Source organism: Lathyrus oleraceus, chromosome 6 (assembly GCF_024323335.1).
Source record: "Lathyrus oleraceus cultivar Zhongwan6 chromosome 6, CAAS_Psat_ZW6_1.0, whole genome shotgun sequence".
In the NCBI taxonomy this organism is placed as follows: Eukaryota; Viridiplantae; Streptophyta; class Magnoliopsida; order Fabales; family Fabaceae; genus Lathyrus; species Lathyrus oleraceus.
Window position 1 is genome coordinate 223,162,410 of NC_066584.1, and position 20,617 is coordinate 223,183,026.

At 39.3% G+C, this 20,617-nt stretch overlaps 2 long non-coding RNA genes across 2 annotated transcripts; both read left to right on the forward strand.

The window, feature by feature from the left end:
• The first annotated feature begins 330 nt into the window (after positions 1 to 330).
• LOC127091278 (uncharacterized) lies at positions 331 to 1,045 on the forward strand. Its single transcript, XR_007791899.1, has 3 exons — positions 331 to 469; positions 552 to 642; positions 810 to 1,045. It is a non-coding gene; the product is annotated as an uncharacterized LOC127091278 (long non-coding RNA).
• A 1,250-nt stretch (positions 1,046 to 2,295) lies between these two features.
• Positions 2,296 to 3,894, forward strand: LOC127093295 (uncharacterized). Its single transcript, XR_007792513.1, has 2 exons — positions 2,296 to 3,361; positions 3,533 to 3,894. It is a non-coding gene; the product is annotated as an uncharacterized LOC127093295 (long non-coding RNA).
• The last annotated feature ends 16,723 nt before the right edge of the window (positions 3,895 to 20,617 follow it).

Below are 20,617 nucleotides of genomic sequence, written 5' to 3' on the forward strand. Positions count from 1 at the left end.
ATGGAAAAGCTGTCAATGGCCCAACAAACGTAACCAATGTCGTTTACATGGAAAATTTGGGCATCGAACCAACCGCCTCGGATAAAAATGGGGCTTCTGTCAAAATTGTTTGGCTAGAAGCAGTATTAACGCAACTCAAAAATAACCCTAACCCGTCCGAGGAAGAAAATATTTTACATGCAAAAATTTATATTTTACTTTTAATTGCTACTTTTTTAATGCCAGATAAGAGTCACAATTTGTTGCATTCTTCTTGGTTACCTTTAGTAGGAGACCTTGAAAAATGTAATTCATACAGTTAGGGTTCTGCTTGTTTGGCTACACTATATAGACATATGTGCAAGGCGGCCCATAGAGGAGTAAAGAGCATAGGAGGATGTGTGGTATTACCAACTGTATGGGCATTCACACGCATACCCTTGATAGCCCCGGTTAGTAACGAGGTTCCATCATTTCCTTATGCATTAAGGTAACGATTTTCATTTAAATGCAATTTATATTTATCAAAATTATTTATACGTCATTTTAACGTATTTTTTTTAATATGCAAGATGGTGCAAACGAGGTATGAATTATCGAAATAATCCTCGACATCATGTACAAGGGTACCGTGTTGCAATAGAACACATGGAAGAAAACGATGTAAGAATGATTAATTATAATATTTAACTTATTTAAATTTATTTTATACATTCTAATATTAATTATAATATTAAACTTATTTAAATTTATTGTATACATTCTAATATTAATTATAATATTAAACTTATTTATTTTATACATTCTAATAGTTATATTTCTTTTAACAGTTTATTTGGAGGCCGTACATACAATATCCAGTGCCTGATTATAATGACAGCCGAGTCTGGAGTGCAACAACATATATCATATGTTTCTATACCGTTGAGATGCATCAGACGGATCGAGTCAAACTCCAATTTGGATTTGAACAACAAATACTGTCTCCGCCAAGATGTCTAAGTGAACACCATAACATGACTATGGTCCAAGCTTGGGACACGCATTGGCAAGATTTAAATAAAGAAGAGCTAAAAGAATGGAAAAGAAGAAGGCATTTGGTGTTACAAGGAAACTCGGTAATTGGTGAGTCTAAGCCGGGTAGAGAATACATGAATTGGTTTTTATCAATTCCTTTTATGCACGCTGCTCCGACACAATTTTTGGATGATCCCCGTCAACGTGTAGCTTCTTCAATCCAACACACAACATCACCCCCACAACAACATAATCAACCATCATCCTCAGCTCAACAAACATACCAACACATCCAGACCACCCAACAACACACCATTTATTCCACCTCAACCCAACACCATAATCCCCAAACTCCATTCACTCAAACAAACTACTTTTACAACCAACAATATCAACAACAAACCAACCTACGCCCACCCATACAATACACTCCAATTTCTCAACCCAACTTTGAATACTCAAACCCTCATTCTCAACCCCAACCTTCTAACACCACATACGCACATCCCACTCCCACATACAACCCTGATGATGTGTATTATCCTCCTATCCAACACACCCGACCCGAAACCTACACATAAACCACACATTCACTACCCAACTTTGACCTCACCGATGACCATTTAATGAGTATGCCCTCTTTTGGCGTTCAAGAACTCGACGTTATGGATATGCCTCCTAACACATCACAACAACATCAAAGTCAGCAACATCAACAACAACAAAACGCCCTTGATGAATTGTCTTCCGACTCATCTCCGTCTCCCGTAAGACAAAGACAAGAAGACTTGGGCAAGGGAAAACGCAAAAAAGTTGGCACAAGATGTGGAACAGGCGGTCACTATAAATAAAATGTATTGCTTCCATTATATCAATAAAATGTATTTCTTCCATTGTAATTCTTAAAAAAAACCAATTATTTCTATTATTAATATTCTAAAAATTAATCATTTTTATTATTAATATTTTAAAAATAATAATATCACAATTTTTTTATTATCATGAAAAACTTTAATTATTTACAATTTATTTTAAATATTTTTTTATAAAAAAATTATTATTATTTTTAATTAAATCAATTATATTAATTTAATATAGAATTAATAATTAAAAAACAATTATATTAATTATTATTAGTATTTAATAAAGTATTTAAAATATTAAAAAAAAACCTTTCTTCATGTCCTCGTTAAGGGGGTAGATTGGGAAATTATTTTCAGACGGAGGATATTGGGTAAAAAAATTCAATAAGAGGGCGAGGCAGGAAAAAACTCCATTATGACAGCGTGTGCGTGAGAATTTACAGGAAGAGACAAATCCAAGAGGTATCCAAGTGTGAAAATCCAGAGCGAAACAAATCCCGTTAAAGAGTGAATGGTGAGAGATTTATAACAGATCAATTTGACAGAAAACTTCACACTGTTAATCCACCATAGTTCAAGTTAGTTGGATATCGACTAACTCTGTTAAACCTGTGAATTCGTGCCAAGTTGAGTTAGTTATCCAGCTGGCAAATTCTGTTATTGTTAATTGTTAAAATTAGTTGTTGATTCCAAGTTAGTTTTCTATCAATAAGTCTGTTAATTAAAACTTGCTGAAGTTGAAGGTTGCTGGACCATTTCTGTTAAATGACCTGGAAAGTCGTGAATTGTGAATTTGTGTTACGTAGGAATAGAAATTGTAGGGCGACTTACTGTTGCTCGAGGCTCTCTTTAATTTACGTTATTGGATTTAAATTGATGATTGATTTTATTTTGGTTTTCTTGCAGGGTGTGGTTTCTGCTAGACTCTGTTAATGGATGCTAGTTAGTGTTAAGTTGATGAATTTAAATGGTGAGCTCAAGGTTTTGCAGGTTCTTAACATGCTTTGGTTGTTTACGCAGAATGTTGTTGTTTGTCTTGCCGTGAGATTTCTGCAGGGATTGGCTTGATCATGTGGAGTCAGTGCATTTGTTGCAGCAAGCTGTTGTTGCTGCTGTTTAATATAACGTTGCTGATGCAGTTGCCTTTCCTTTGCCAATCGGATTGCATAGGCTTGTTGTGAATTTGTACCATTTTTATGGTTGCAGGAAATGTGGTGGCAACAGGAAATGGATGAATCTGTCTGGTAGCTGCTTGTCGTGCCGTGTTTTGTTGCAGTTGATATCGGTTTTGTTGCGGTACCGCTGCCGTTTCTGTTGCAGCTTTATGCATTTACATTTTCGTGCCATTCTGTAGCTTTTTCACATTGCCGCTTTTGCAATCTGTTTCGGCAGCAACTGGTGTTTGGAAGTGGCTTTGCTGCTATGATGTTGCGTTGCCGGCGGATGTTGTTGGCTTATGGATTGCACCGTGGCTTCTATTTCCTGCAACTTGTCGCGTCTTGGTTAGCTTGTACATGTTGTCGTTTACAATTTTCATGTTGCCGTTTTGGCTTGCAGCTTTGCATTTGTTGTTTTGTACGATTGCAATTTTGTTGCTAGCTCGTATTGGGTGCTGTGTTTTAGCTTTGGAATTCTGTTATGCTATTCACGTTTTCTGCTATGGTTTTATGCAGGTTTTTCCGTGCCGTTTCATGGCCTTTTGGATGTTGGCTATGCTTCTATGAAAGTTTGGATGGAGGTTAGAAGGTTTTAACCGAATGTTGTTAAAGGAAGAAAACAGTGACGATGTGAAGCACGTGGCATGGCGAGGAATCCAACATGAAAACGATGAACCAAGACGACTTCACAACAATTCACGGCCCATAACCTTCTTTTTCCTCACTTATTCACATGTTGTAATATCGTTGTAATGCATCTGTTGTAATCACTGCCTCATGTATCTTTGGCACCCTGTGTTTTGAATTAAGCTCTAGGTCAGTGTGTAGTATTTGTACCATGAAACTCATGCTTATGCAATAGAAAAGGAACATTTCTACCTGTGATTGTTAACTCCACTTGTGATTCTAACTCTACCTATGTGCCATATGAAAGAGTGACACGACCTAAACAAGCATGCTTAATAACTTGATCTTATCACTAGAGCATAATAGACACGGAATTTAACCAAATGAACATACTCCCTACCAAGGTCAAAATTAATCCACTTGGAAATAGGATACCAAAACTTGTGATTTTGTAAGGTGAAATTGTACTTTATGAGCTGGTATGTATGAAATTGTCATGTTGAAATGTAATAAGAATGGTTTATGATGCAAGGCGGGGAATTGGAATTGGTTTCAAAAAATGGATTAGGAAATTGGGTTAAATTGGAATGGGTTAAGCTAAAAGGATATGGATTTAGAAATTGGCCAAATGGCCTATTGAATGGATTTTGGATATGGATATGAAATGGATAGTTGTTAAATGGGATTATATTTTAATGGGCTTACAGAATGGATTTGGTTTTGGGCTTAAATGGTTCACTAATTAAATCAAGTCAACAAGAAATTCTAATAATAAAAGAGATCTCAAAATTAATTTGTAAGTAAAAACAATGTTGCCTAAAATTAATAGGTTAAAGAAAAATGATGAAATGGTTATGGATTTCACATGATAAAGGATTCAAAGGTAGACGGTTGACCAAAAAGTCAATAGTTGACCAAGAGTCAACCCGGGTAAAAATGTGCATTTTCTCATGGACAACCGAATATGGACAAGAACATCCTGAACCAAACGACTCATGTTAATGCTATGAACCAAACCAGGTGAATGTCAACCAAACCAAAGGTCATGCACAAGCTCCTTAACTAGCAAAGTCATGAATCAGGGTTTCAATCCATATGATGCGCAATACCATAGTCCTCAATCCAGAACCCTGATTTTATCAATCACAAACCCTGAATCCATGATACCTGTTAGTAGATGTTAATCATTAATGAATGAAGGAATGTGAATGAGTATGAATGAGGTTATATGGATATCGAGTTATAGGCAGATGAAAAAGCGAAAAAGAGGGCAAATTTTGGGGTACTACAACTGCCCCTATTTAATCTTCTTGAACCTGATTGGTCGAATTGCGATAGCTTTTCGGGTATTCAAGGTGGAAGAGGATTAAATACTAACGTATCCAAAATTTTGCCCGTTAAGAATGGATGCAATGTGATAATAGTTTTGTGGTTTGACACGCAAAAGGTTAGGATTTAGGGTTAGTGAATGAAATTGGCTTTTTAGCTTTTCTCGTTTGCACGGTTTCATGGGATGCTTTATGCATGAGTGGAACGACGTGATTCATGCATGATAATGATTTACGCAATGGTTACGTCAGACGCTCACATAGAGGGCGGTGGGAATTTTGGGATAGGATGATGATCGTCCAAACGTGATTCTCCGACACCAAGTTCAAGCTCAAAAGTTGTTATAACACCTTTGAATTATGTCATGAGAGAGCTTGCACCTGTGTAGCCTACCTCTGCCCCAATGTATCGAATATCTGCACCAACTACCCCAGGTTACCGATTATCGAGTAGCCTCATTGTCTGAGTATATCAACTGGCTTGCCCCAGCGTCTTGAAACTACATTCCCTTGATTAGCCATCTTGGGAATGATTGACTTCTCATGCTCTTGGGGTAGCTTTCCCCAATATGAGCCTTGAAGGAACTTTTGCCCCTATCCGGCTGATTATGAGAGATTTGTAGAATCTTGACGTGGTTGCCCCATATTAAACGGCTCTTGAAGAGAACTGAGTTATGGAATATCAGGAATTTGTTCAACCTTCCCAATATGTAAGCTTCCTTGATGTCAAATGATTGCTTGCATGTAAAATGCTCATTTTAAAAATGATAATTGTAATGTCATGCTCATGCAACTTTTGAAAACTCAATTGTGTTCATTAAGATTATGACATCTAGTGAATGAATCACTGATGAAAACATCATATCAGTATCAATATAGGTGACACGCAAATCTTTAGGAGTCAACTTGACACGATATTACCATAGTATGCTTTGAAATAAACCCTGCTTCAATTAGGTCTTTTGAGAGTTGTAACGTGGCCTGGTTCACGGTTTTAGAAGGAAAGGATATAGGGATCAACATATATTCTAACGCGCCCATTCTTCGTGATGTTCTCCAGTCCTACGTTCAGTTAGCTTAGAACAAGCGTTCATCTTTCAGAAAAGGATTTGAATATCAGCAATGATGGTTAAGGAACCCAATGAGAGTTTGGAGCGACAGTTACTCCTATTTTATTTTGACTTGAAGTCACAGAGATTTGCTCTTGTTGAGGACTTTGATATTGATCCTCTGATTCTTTTGATTTGTTTTCCCTTATTTTTGCATGGGCTGGTCCCTCGGGTCTGCAGCCCATCGGGATACCCTAACTTTTGCCTAAGTCAATCTTGTTTTCAAGTTCTTGACTTAGCGGTCCTTTTATTTGCTTTTGAATTTTTCATTTTGTTTCATCTTTTCTTTTCGTACTTGAGCAAATCTTGTGACACTGGTTTCTCGATTTGTCGCACCGGTTGTGACTATCTCACTCCTTGTTGTTGGTAAGGGACAACCATCTGAATTTGTGGTTCCACCCTCTTGAGAGGGATATGGTATCACTTGAAGAGATATTCTCTTTATGGAATTTGAATGCAAGTTCAAACTAAATAAATGCTACCCTGCCCTTGGTTTAGCATGAGGGTTTGTATGTATAAAGAAAGAAACTCCTACTTCAAGGCCCAAAGGGGTTGACTAGGGATTAACTTCCTTATGTCTCCGGTGTTTAGGGATTGAACAATGCCTTACATCATCAGCATAGTCTTATTCCGAAGCATACAAGTAACGATCTTGCGTATTTTAATTTGCATCATTCTCTTTTGATTTTATTTGACAAACAATTTGATACTGGCAAATAAAATATGAGTGAACACTGATGGATTTAAGAAAAACATGCACGTTCATTTTATTATGATCATTATTAAAAAAACAAACAAGTTCATAATTGAACAATACATTGACATACAAGAAAATATTACAAATGAAAAGATTGAAAAACAACATGAACCCTGGCGTAAATGGCCTCAGTTCTCAGGCATTCTTCGTCAATGACTGCACTCACCCCTTTCGGTCTTGACATTAGGCATTTCTTCAGTGAAAGTCAGAATCTTCTAATCTATGAGTTCCTATACCTTTGATTTGAAAACCCAACAATCCTCATTGGAATACCCCTTATGCCCTGTTTGATAAGCACATGGTGGGATTTCCTTTGTCTCAATGAGTCCTTGTTGGACAAGGTAAGGTAGAAACTGAGCATATGCCATAAGGATCTGATCACGTTGAGGATGCTTTCTATCAAACTGTCTGGTCTGCATCTTCCCTTGATGGTTACGTGGCACAATTTGTTGACTTTTCAGAGCTTGAACCTGAGGAGGCTGTTGATATTGGGACGTAATACCAAGTGGAACTGAGTAGCTTGACATATGCATCAAAGGTATCTGATACTGAGAGTGAATTTGTGGAATAAACATCGGTTGGAACATCTGAGCAGAATGCACCAAACCAGAATTGATTGTATGATAAGAATTCGGGCCATAACGAACTCCAAATGGGGTACAAGGTACCCCAACATAGGTATACTGAGGTGCAACAACATTAGATGATGCCTCAGGATAGGTCAACGACATTCCAGGATGGTATCCTTGATTCGGATACTGCGTAACAGGCCGGACCACTGGTGGATGAACTTGCACATGAATCGGATGACCCTTGTATTCAAACCTCTTTTCAACAGGCTTTTCAGCAATCACAGGTGTGAAGCTTAACAACTACTGACTAATGAGTTCTTGAACTCTGGCCTTGAAAGAGTAACAATTATCTATAGAATTCCCCACATATCCAGCATGATATCCACATATGGCATGAGGGTCATGCTTACGACCGTAGGGAAATCTAGCAGGCTCGATTTGTTTAGGCACAATTGCCCCAACATTAACCAGTATAGGTAGCAGATGTGCGTAACTCATAGGAATTGGATCATAGTGAGGATGTCTCCCTTCTTGATCGTTGTTCTTATGACTGATTTCCTTCTGCTTCAACTTTTGGTTGCTTTGAGTAGGCCTCTGATGTGGAAGTGCACGTTGTTCTTGAGGAGAAAGTGGGAGAATACCTGCATTCATCTTCTGTTTGTTATCTTTCTTCAGATTGTCTTTAACTTGCTCATCAATCACAACCTTATTTGGGAAGTTTATCGTCATGCTATCCAAGAATAACCCCAAAACCATGTCAACCATGTCAACTCTGTCAGTGCTCTTAGTTTTTTCCATGATCCTCGGATGACTGGTGTCGGCGAATCGTTGTCTTTCTAACGGAGGAATGGATAGGGTGAGTTTTCTGGTTAACATGCATGAAATGAAAATGAATGAATGCATATGTTGGGAATAAAATGCAAATAATTATGCAGCATCCATAGATCTAAAGCCTTAGTGGTATGGCAACCCAAGTTCCAAACTCCAACATATGTATAACAATGCAATAACCTAGGTTAACATCACCAATAATCCGGATAATCTGTGTATACTGCCTAATGTAGGATCAAACATTCGACGTCCAAGAGAATAAATGTATGTAGAGTCTATGGTTTCCTACAAGAAAAACCAATATCCCCATCACAGGTATGGACTATGCTCCAAGGTGGTCCCTAGAAGGTCTCCTAGAGTCATCGACTCGAAATGAAAATACCCTACCGTAATGAATGCTCACAGGACAAAAGTACTTCCAATTGAATCTAGTTTGGGTGTGGTTCTCGTGACAACCCAACGCGCGAAACGCAATACACGACTATCCATAAGTATATCCTATGTGTATACTAAGCTCGGTTATAGAGCTTTCCTCTCATGTAATATATCCCAACCCAACAACATCATAACATATAATATCCATAATATAAAGCAATAAGAAATGCGATAAACAGAAGCGAGTAAACGTAGGGGTAAACACCTAAACTAACGGAAAAGAAACCAAAACTAGGCCCGACTCCTACGTGGCGAAGCAAGGGATCCCTAGTAGAGTCGCTAACTAAAGCTAGCGGAAATATACCCGAACGTATCGCATGCTTGAACATACAACAGAGTCACCATCAAACTTTATTTATCCCCAAAGGGATGTTAAAACATCGATAAAACCCGGGGGAAAGAGATATCTTGGGTAAGGAAGTCGGTTATGCAAGGGGAGGGTGTTAACACCCCAAACATCCATGGTACTCCATGGGAACCATTTTGACTATTCTTGCTCGAATAGGTGTTATATCTAAAGATTACTCGCAAGAGAATGGGGAAAAGGAAAGGAATAGATAAAGTGCTTGGTGAGGATTAGGGCCCTCATGCCTACGTATCCTCATAGTGCAATGAGGAATACATAGCTTCGTAGTTCAAGGAACTAGAGGCGGGAGGTGGAAAGAAGTTGTGATCGAAGTATGGTCTGAACCAAAGAATAGTGTTTTAAACTCCAACAAGGGTGAAAAGATGAACCCAAGAGTAAGGTGGCTATTACAAATACACGGGCTAGTAGGACCACCACTATAAGGTAAAGTCGAAAAGACGAAGAAATAGGTGTTTGGGCACAAGGTGACTTAAGGAGCACAAAGAGGTAATGTGTTTGGCTCAAAGAATAGGTATATCACATGGAGTGAATGAAGGTAGAATATGAATGTATCATGGAAATGAATGGAATGAAGTGACCAAAGTCATTGAATTGAATATTTGGTGATGAGTGACTGAAGAAGTATTGTTTGAAATAGAAAGGTGAAAGTGTATTGGAATCCATAATAGAAATGGGATTTGTACCATAGAGGGAAACAACTTTAACCGATACGTGGACTAGTAGGACCGCCACTATAGGGTGTTTAGCCAAAAAAGAAGGAATTAAGTGTTTGAGGGTGTAGCCCAAACAACTCTAGGTAGAAATGCGAACTATTTGCTATACGTTCAAAAAGGGTATGTATGGAAGCATGAGGAGGGATATGTGGGAAGAGCGTTTCCATGATTTGAGTAGAAAGCATGAGGAGTTGCAGCTTGAGTCTAAAGACAAAGATGCACTTATTGAGCTTCTTGAAGACCAAGTAATGAAGAGACAAAGAGAGCCAGAGGTTTCATCTTCCTCTAGTATGCCTCAGCCTTCCGTTGCTTGGAAGAATATTGTTGATCAGCTTGTCCTTGAGAAAGCTCAGATGAAGACTTCTTTTGAGTCCGAGATTCGACGCATCTGAAGGAAGTACGCGCCTGCAGTTAGATCTTCTGAAATTGTTGTTAGGGATCCTTAGGATGACCAGTCTCCTTTTCTATTGTATTTTGTATTTTTGGTTTCTGAAATTGTACTCAGTGTAATCCTTACAATTATGTAAATAAAAGAGATTTTATGGTCAATCAAATTGTGCAATTGTTATATATTTGCAAATGAAACAGTAAGTTCCTTGAACATAAAAACAATCAAAACATTTCATTTCATGCATCATTTGCATAATAGGTTTCTCTTTCTCCAGATGTCTTATTGGTTCTTCTTCTGTGCTTCAGCCAAGCCGACTCATCGATACAATACCCGCGCCAATCACTCAAGGATCATGGAACATCTAGAGCAAGAGAACAGAGACTTGAAGGACGAGATCGCCCGTCTGACTGTCATGATGGAGTCAGTGTTAGCTGCTCAGAGTCAATCATCTCCAATGCCTGCAGCTCCTCCTCCTCAGAGGACTATCATTTCAAAGGTTGCTACCTCTACCATTCCTGCTACTGCTTCTCACTTTGCGCCTACCATGCCTGTCGGATTCCCGTGGGGAATGCCACCTAATTTTGTGCCCGAGGGTTTTGCACCTACTTTTGCTTCCATGTCGGCATCTAGTCTGGTCATGTCTGTTCCACCACCGGTTGTTCACACTTTACCCCGTTTTGAGGACACCATCTATCATTCCGAGCCGTCTGAGGGTCCGGATGTTTATGAAAAGATGGATGAAATGAAAGACCAATTCCTTGAGCTGCAAAAGGAGTTGAAGACCCTGAGAGGTAAAGATTTGTTCGGTAAGAGTGTTGCGGAACTTGGCTTGGTTCCTAATGTTAAGATCCCGATGAAGTTCAAAGTCCCTGACTTTGAAAAGTACAAGAGGAATACTTGTCCGCTCAGTCATCTCATCATGTATGCTAGAAAGATGTCGATGCAAACCAATAATGATCAGTTACTGATTCATTATTTCCAAGACAGTCTGACTGGTGCCGCTCTGAGGTGGTACATGGGTTTGGATAGTACGAGTGTCCGCATATTCAATGATTTGGGTGAGGCTTTCATGAAGCAGTACAAATATAATGTGGATATGGCGCCGAATAGGGACCAGTTAAGGTCGTTGTCCCAGAAGGACAAAGAGACATTTAAGGAGTATGCTCAGTGATGGAAAGAGCTTGTCGCTCAGATTACCCCTCATTTGGAAGAAAAGGAGATGACCAAGATTTTTCTCAAGACCCTGAGCTCATTTTACTATGATCGTATGATTACCAATGCCCCCAGTGATTTTACCGAAATGGTAAATATGGGTATAAGGTTAGAAGAAGGTTCTGAGAGGGACGGTTTGTCTAAAGAGGAGGTTTTGTCTAGCAAGAAGTATGGCAGTGGGTTTTCCAGAAAGAAAGAGAACGAGACCAATGCAGTATCTGTTGGGAGGCAGAGGAGGCCTTATGTTAGAAGGAATCCACAACCCCGTCAACACCATCATCAAGTATCATATGTTATTCTGGTATTTTCTAACAATCAATCAACGCCAGTTCAACAACAACGTCAACAACAACCACCGCAACAAACAAACACCTACAACAACAACAATACCAACAATCATCAACAACAACAAAACTTTAAGAGGAAGAAGGTCTCTTTCGACCCGATTCCTATGTCTTATGCTAAACTGTATCCATCATTGGTTCTCAAGAACCTTTTGAAACCAAGAAATCCTCCACAGATTCCTGAACCACTTCCATGGTGGTACAAGCCAGAGCTTCACTGTGCCTTTCACCAAGGGGCTCCTGGCCATGATATCGAGAATTGCTACCTCCTCAGGTATGGAGTCCAAAAGTTGGTAAAGAGTGGAATGGTGTCCTTTGAGGACCGTGCGCCTAATGTCAAAGCTAATCCACTACCTGCTCATGGTAACCCTTCTGTTAACATGGTAGATGACTGTCTTGGGGAGTTCAAGGTGTTTGATGTTCGCTTCATTAGAAGGTCCTTGGTGACGATGCACAAGGATATATGTTTGGTGAGTGATTGTGAGCATGACCATGATGGTTGTGCAATCTGCAGTATTAATCCCCAAGATTGTATGGTTATGAAGAGGGACATCCAGAGGTTGATGGATGAGGGTATGATTCATATTCTCTAGTCCTGTCATGTGGATAATGATGTGAATGTTATAGTTCCGGTATTCAAGACTCCGGAGAGGGTAATAATCCAGTTCGACAGCAACAACAGTAACAATGTCAGCAATAGATTGGTATCGTTGTTGGTTATAGGGTTAGCGGGCCCCGTCCCGTATGCATCCGATAAGGCTGTTCCGTATCAGTATAATGCTACCATGTTAGAGAATGGTCGAGAGGCTCCTTTTCCTACGACTAGTCTGTTGTGAGCATTGCTGATGTTACGAAGGTGACCCGTAGCGGTCGAGTTTTTGGGTCGGTGTTCCCAAAGAATGTGGAAGATGCTTCAGTCAATAAGAAGGTTGAAGTGTCTGCAGTAGATCCTATTAGTGCTCCAAGATGTCAATCTAGTGAATCCAAAAGTTTGAAGCCTAACAATGATGATGAGGTGCTTCGTTTGATAAAAAAGAGCGAATTTAATATGGTGGAGCAGTTGCTCCAAACTCCCTCCAAGATTTCAGTGTTGTCTCTGCTTATGAACTCTGAAACGCATAGAGAAGCATTGCAAAAAGTATTATAACAAGCTTATGTGGGGCATGATGTTACGGTGGATCAGTTTGATCATATTGTGGCTAACATCACTTCCTGCAACAATCTTAGCTTTTGTGATGAAGAACTCCCCGAGGAGGGCAGAAATCACAACTTGGCTCTACACATTTCAATGAACTGCAAGGAGGATGCTTTGTCAAATGTATTGGTTGACACCGGTTCTTCATTAGATGTACTCCCAAAATCAACCTTGTCAAGATTATCGTATCAAGGAGCTCCGATGAGATATAGTGGTGTGATCGTCAAAGCTTTTGACGGTTCTCGCAAGACGATGATCGGTGAAGTGGACCTTCCTGTGAAGATAGGTCCGAGTGATTTCCAAATTACTTTCCAGGTAATGGATATCCACCCGGCCTATAGCTGCTTGTTAGGAAGGCCATGGATACATGAGGCAGGAGCCGTTACGTCAATGCTACATCAGAAACTGAAGTTTGTCAAGAATGGTAAGCTTGTTATTGTCGGTAGGGAGAAGGCTTTGTTGGTAAGCCACCTATCGTCTTTCTCTTATGTAGAAGCTGAGGATGAGATTGGAACTCCTTTCCAAGCTCTATCTATTAGTGAAGAAAAGAGAGTTGGGGCACCTATGTCCTCATTCAAAGACGCTCAGAAGATTGTTGAAGATGGTATTTCTGACCAGTGGGGACAAATGGTAGAGGTCACCGACAACAAGAGCAGAGCTGGTTTGGGTTTCCAACAGGGTTCATCTATGGTTAGAGCTGAGGATGTGCAACCTAATTTCCATAGTGGAGGGTTCATTCATGGTAATAAACAACACTTAGCTGTTGTGACCGAGGGTGATGAAAACGAAGACTGCTCCAATTTTGTGACGCATGGAAAAGCTTGCGACAATTGGACTGCTGTTGATGTTCCTATTATTGTACATCGTTCTAAGTAATTGTTTTTTTTTAAATCCGTCTCCTATGCCAAAGGGAGAAGTGAACATTGTTTGGGCATTTTCAAATTTGATCCTCAATAAAATTTAATTCTATTCATCCACATCTATGATGTTTTATTTTTACTTTTTGCTTTTCCGAAAATGGTAATCACAAAAAACATAAATCAATAAATATAATTTGTCCATCTGCATAATATTTGGTCACCAATTCACTTCTCTAAAATCAAAATATCAAATTATTATGCAGGTTGGTTTCTAAACCCATTGAATACAATGATCCTACTCCTTCGCCAAATTTTGAATTCCCTGTGTTTGAGGCTGAGGAAGAAAGTGATGGAGAAGTATCTGTGAACTGTCTCATCTACTTGAGCACGAGGAAAAAGCCATTCAGCCATTCGAAGAGCAGTTTGAGCTAGTCAACTTGGGTTCCGAAGATGATGTGAAGGAAGTCAAGATTGGATCTCGATTGTGCCCAGAGGTTAAGAATGGGTTGATTGATCTTCTCCGAGAGTATTCAGATATGTTTTCTTGGTCCTATCAAGACATGCCTGGTTTGGATTCTGAGATTGTGGAGCATAAATTGTCGTTGAAGCCAAAATGCCCGCCAGTCAAATAGAAGTTGAGAAGAACTCATCCTGATATGACAGTAATGATCAAAGAGGAAGTGCATAAGCAAATTGATGTCGGTTTCCTTGTTACCGCTGAGTATCCGCAATGGGTGGCCAATATTGTACCTGTTCCGAAGAAGGATAGAAAAGTCTGTATGTGTGTTGACTATAGAGATTTGAATAAAGGAAGTCCGAAAGATGATTTCCCTCTGCCACACATTGATATGTTAGTAGACAGTACAACTAAATTCAAAGTCTTTTCGTTTATGGACGGATTTTCCAGATATAATCAGATCAAGATGGCACCAGAAGATATGGAGAAGACCACATTCATTACACCCTGGAGAACATTATGTTATAGAGTGATGCCTTTTGGTTTAAAGAATGCTGGTGCAACTTACCAGAGGGCAATGACTACTCTTTTTCATGATATGATGCATAAAGAGATCGAAGTCTATGTTGATGATATGATTGCCAAATCTATTGATGAAGAGGAACATGTTGAGAATTTATTGAAGTTATTCCAGCATTTAAGGAAGTATAAACTCCACTTGAATCCCAATAAGTGTAGTTTTTATGTTCGTTCTGGTAAGTTGTTGGGCTTTATTGTAAGCGAGAAGGGTATTGAAGTTGATCCTGCCAAGGTCAAAGCAATACAAGAGATGCCTGCGCCCAAAATTGAGAAGCAAGTCAGAGGTTTTCTCGGTCGCTTGAATTATATCTCCAGATTCATTTCACACCTGACTGCCACATGTGCGCCTATATTCAAGCTTCTTTGGAAAGATCAGTCTTGTGATTGGACCGAAGACTGCCAGAAAGCTTTTAATAGTATCAAAGAGTATCTGCTTGAGCCTCTGATTCTGTCTCTGCCTGTGGAAGGAAAACCATTGATCATGTATTTGATTGTGCTTGATGAAAGTATGGGTTGTGTTCTTGGTCAGCAAGATGAGAATGGAAAGAAAGAATATGCAATTTACTACCTCAGTAAGAAGTTCACCGATTGTGAGACTCGATATTTTATGCTAGAGAAGACTTGTTGCGCATTGGCTTGGGCTGCTAAGCGTTTGCGTCAATATATGTTAAATCATACCACTTGGTTGATATCCAAAATGGATCCAATCAAGTATATTTTTGAGAAGCCTGCTTTAACTGGGAGGATTTCCCATTGGCAGATGTTGTTACCAGAGTATGATATCGAATACTGATCTCAAAAAGCAATCAAGGGTAGCGTCTTGGCTGACCATTTCGCTCACCAACCTATTGAAGATTATCAGTCAGTACAATAAAATTTTCCTGATGAAGAGATTTTGTACTTGAAAATGAAAGATTGTGATGAACCATTGCTTGAAGAAGGGACAAAACCTGGTTCCCTTTGGGGTATGGTATTTGATGGAGCTGTTAATCAATATGGTAATGGCATTGGGGCAATGATTATTACTCCGCAAGGCACGCATTTTCCGTTTACAGCTAGATTGACTTTCAAGTGCACAAACAACATGGTTGAGTATGAAGCTTGCATTATGGGGCTTGAAGAGGCCATTGATCTCAAAATCAAGTATTTGGATGTCTATGGAGATTCAGCTTTGGTTGTAAATCAGATCAAAGGTGAATGGGAGATGAATCAACCCGGCTTGATACCATATAGAGATTATGCGAGGAGGATTTCAACTTCCTTTACAAAGATTGGGTTTCATCATATCCCTCGAGATGAAACCTAGATGGCAGATGCTCTTGCAACTTTGGCTTTAATGATTATGGTGAAGTATTGGAATGAAGTTCCCAATTTGACTGTGATGCGTCTTCATAGGCCAACTCATGTGTTTGAGGTTGAAGAAGCCACAAATGAGAGGCCGTGGTATTTTGATATCAAGTGTTTCCTCCAAAGTCAGATTTACCCGCCCGGGGAACCTTTGAAAGATAAGAAGACTTTAAGAAGGTTCGCCAGCAATTTCTACCTGAATAGTGATGTATTATACAAGAGAAACTTCGATATGGTTCTTCTCAGATGCGTGGATAGACACGAGGCAAACCTATTGATGACTGAAGTCCATAAAGGTTCCTTTGGTACTCATTCCAATGGACATGCTATGGCTAAGAAGATGTCGTGAGCATGTTACTATTAGCTGACAATGGAATCTGACTGTTGCAAATTTGTGAAGAAATGCCACAAGTGTCAAATATATGCAGATAAGATTCATGTTCCTCCAACACTGTTGAACGTCATTTCCTCTCCATGGCCTTTCTCCATGTGGGGGATTGATATGATTGGCATGATTGATCCCAAAGCTTCAAACGAACATCGTTTCATTTTGGTGGAAATTGACTACTTCACAAAATGGGTTGAAGCGACATCGTATGCGAATGTAACCAAGCAAGTTGTTGTGAGGTTTATCAAGAATCAGATTATATGTCGATATGGTGTGCCAAGTAAGATCATTACTGATAATGGATCAAACTTGAACAACAATATGGTGGAAGCTCTTTCGAAAGACTTCAAGATTGCATATCATAATTCTTCTCCATACAGACCTAAGATGAATGGGGCTATTGAAGCTGCAAATAAGAACATCAAGAGGATCATCTAGAAGATGGTTGTGACGTACCAAGATTGGCATGAGATGCTCCCATTTTCCTTGCATGGGTATCATACATTCATCCTCACTTCAACAGGGGCAACCCCTTTCTCACTTGTTTATGGTATGGAAGTTGTGCTCCCGGTAGAGGTTGAGATCCCATCACTACGTGTGTTGATTGAAGCCAACTTGACTGAGGCTGAATGGTGTCAGACCAGATTTGACCAGTTGAATTTAATTGAAGAAAAGACGTTAACTGCCATGTGTCATGGTCAGTTATATCAACAAAGAATGAAGAAATCTTTTGATAAGAAGGTCAGACCTCATGTGTTCAGAGAATGTGACCTTGTGCTGAAGAAGATTCTATCTTTCAAACCAGATTCTAGAGGTAAATAGACTCCTGATTATGAAGGCCCATAAGTTGTGAAGAGAGCCTTTTCAGGCGGTGCTTTGATTCTTACAACTATGGATGGTGAAGAGTTCACGCGTCCTGTGAATGCCGATGCAGTCAAGAAATACTTCGCCTAAAAAGAAAAGAATAACTCGCTAAGTTGAAAACCTAAAAAGGCAGCTTAGGCAAAAAAATGAGCGTCTTCGTGGATTGAACTCGAAAGGGCGATCCAGACAAAAATTAGAGACATAAAAACAGAAAGAATCGTCCCGATAAATTGAGTACCCCACCTTGGGGCAAATTATGCAAAAAATAGGGATTATGACAAGTAATTGCATCCTGTTGATCTTCAGTTTTGAAGACTTTCTTGAGCATAACGTGTGATTCTGATTCATCATTCCCAGCCGATGCCAAGAGCACAGTGGACGTCAAGAGTTGGTAGAAGGATTATTGATCATTGTATTCAATGTAGCCCTTTTCCATGTAAATTACCAATTTTCAACTTTTGTAAAGATCTATGGAGTCTTGTCATTTACAGACTACCATTCTATTAAATAAAGTTGAGCTTTTTATCCAATTGTTTCTACTCTTATTTGTTATTCAGCCAAACAGATTTAAATTTTTATTATGATTATTTTTGAAGTTGAATTTTAAAGTAAAACCATATTTTCTTAAATATATAAAAGCAGTTATTTTAAGCAATCAATCTCATTTAAAGAAATATCAACAGCAGTTTGAAAAATCGTAAGCCCTAAGTGAGGAGCATTATTGGTTCTCCCCCAAGCAGTTGGCGTGACTCTTTTCATCCTCAGCAGCCTTTTGACAACCGAGTTTTTGATGACATCCCTAGATGAGTTTGTTGGTTTCCCCAACCGAGTTTGTTGGCCTCCCTTGAGTTGTAGGCGCACTATTCCAGCAATTTGTATGGTTTTGGCATAATTTTGTTTCTTCGCAAGTCGTCAAAATTGCTCATTGATTCTGAGCAACTATTATGTTATCCTCTGCAGGGTTGTCTCCCATTTGATTTGGTGTTGACCTAAAATTTCCCGCAGACTTTGTAGTAGCTTTCTCAGCCGATCCTCTCCTTTCTTCCCCAGCCAGGGTCGAGCCTTCGAGATGTTTGAACTTTTCTCCAGCAGTTGTTTCCCTCTTACATGGAGTGGCCGAGAATGGTATCGATGATCCAGATTAGTGACAATTGTATCCTTTGTAATGGTTTTGTCAGCATGATCATCATATATACATATGCATATACATATACATATTCATAAATTTCATTATTGCATCATTTCACTTTATGATTCATTACGCCTTTGATCCTCTGTTATGGTGGTATCCTCTCCCCACGCAGATTTGGTATGTCTGTTCTCTTTCAATTGTAGAGTGTCAGTCTAATGTGAAATGATGCATGAATGTATTTTTTGTTTTATGTTTATTAATGCAAAGCTCTTAGTTATTCGTGTTGTTTATTGCGAGAAATACTTAACATTTAATCACTACAATCAAGAATATAAAAGTACACACAGAGTGAATTATAAAGAAGCTTCATTAGTCCATTATCGAGAAATTAGTACAAGTACATAGGAATTGTGAATACAAGTTCTTGAAAACACAAACAATCATGCAAACTAGATTCCAACCCTAAAGGTAACCCCTTGAGACTTGCAGAGAGTTTCGATATCGGTGATAAGTTTCGCCATTGTCTTATTGCAGAATTTGACAAAATTGTACACTTCGTCAGGGGTGTTCTCAGGGTACATGATCAAATAAACCTCTTTTAACTTCTCAAGAAAGTCTTGGAGGGCGTAATTGGTCAAGACAACCATGCTCACATACTTGTTCTTCCACTCGTTATAGAGAGTTTGGAGGTTTTTGATAATGCCATCAATTTTCGACATTGAATCTTTTTCCCCATAGCGCTGTTCTTCCCAATATCGGCAATCGTTTTGCAACTCCAAGTAGGATTGGTCATAGATTCCCATATTTAAGTTCTTAATTTTCTCACAAGCTTTTATATGTTGGAATTTCTCACATAAGAAGCTTTGATAGGTCTTCACCCTTTCTAGCTGTTCTTGGGCCAAAAGGTCCTTGAACTCTTTGAGAGTGGTCCTTAGCTCTAGGATTTAGGCCTCGTAATCCTCTCGGGACTCCTTCTTCATTGCATTTGACCTCTCAACAGTTTTCTCAAGGTCCTTGATAATGCGATAGGCTTGATCCAACTTGTTATTGAGGAAGTCTAGCTCAGAATTAGATCCTTGTAGAGCATCACCTACCCATACTCTTTTGCCTTCCACCTCCCTTAATCTCTTCTTGCTAGCCTCAAATTCCTCAATGACTTGCTTACCCTTGTCTTCCAAATCAAAGTTTTGTTGCTTGGTAAGACTGAGTTGGACTCGTAGTTGAGTGTTCTCCAACTCAAGCTCTCGGATTTTGTCGGTAATCTTATCCGCATCTTCTTGTAAGATGAGATCAAGTTCGGGCATCAAAGGGAATGATGAAGGATCATAAAAGAAAGGCATCTTGATGATTAGAGCTCGCTCTCTCACCCATACAAAGTAGGGTTCCTTAGCTAAGATGTGCTTCTTTCCCCATTCTTGGTCTATTATGACTATGCTTGTCCAAGCTCTCTTCACTCTTTTCACGGCTGAATTGAGTGGGTCCACTGTGTTGACAATGAAAGGTACAAGGTCTCGATATTTGAGAGGACTCAACATAGAATACCCCAATTGTCTCTTAAGTAGCACGGGGTTATAGTTTATGCAACCATGTGTTCCTATTATGGGGACATTTGGGAACCCTCCATATCCAGAAATGACGTCCTTGGTTTTCCACTCTCTCTTATACCAAAGAATTGAACTGGCGGAGAGAGAAGCGAGTATTTGGGGCCATGACAGATTTCTATAGGCAAAGGGTCCTCGTTTAGGCATATGCGTCATCATCCACAAAAGTAAGAGGGGAGAACAACATAGAAAGGTTCCTCCTCTTTTCTAATGCCTTGTAAGAAAGGTATGATAGAAATCTGCAAGCAAGAATGGCATTGGATTGTTGGTTAGGAAAACTTCCACTGCCAAGTGATCTACAAAATTGTCTATGTTTGGGAATAAAATAATTACATGTATCAACAACGCTAAGGTTGCGCTACAAAATTCTGCCTTTTCTTCTTTGATCATTTTCCAAGCATGGTCTTCTAGGAATTTCTTTATAAGACCTTTGACGGTTCCTTTGGGTCCCCAATTGGCCACTAATTCGTTTGCGTTGATACCCAAGACTAA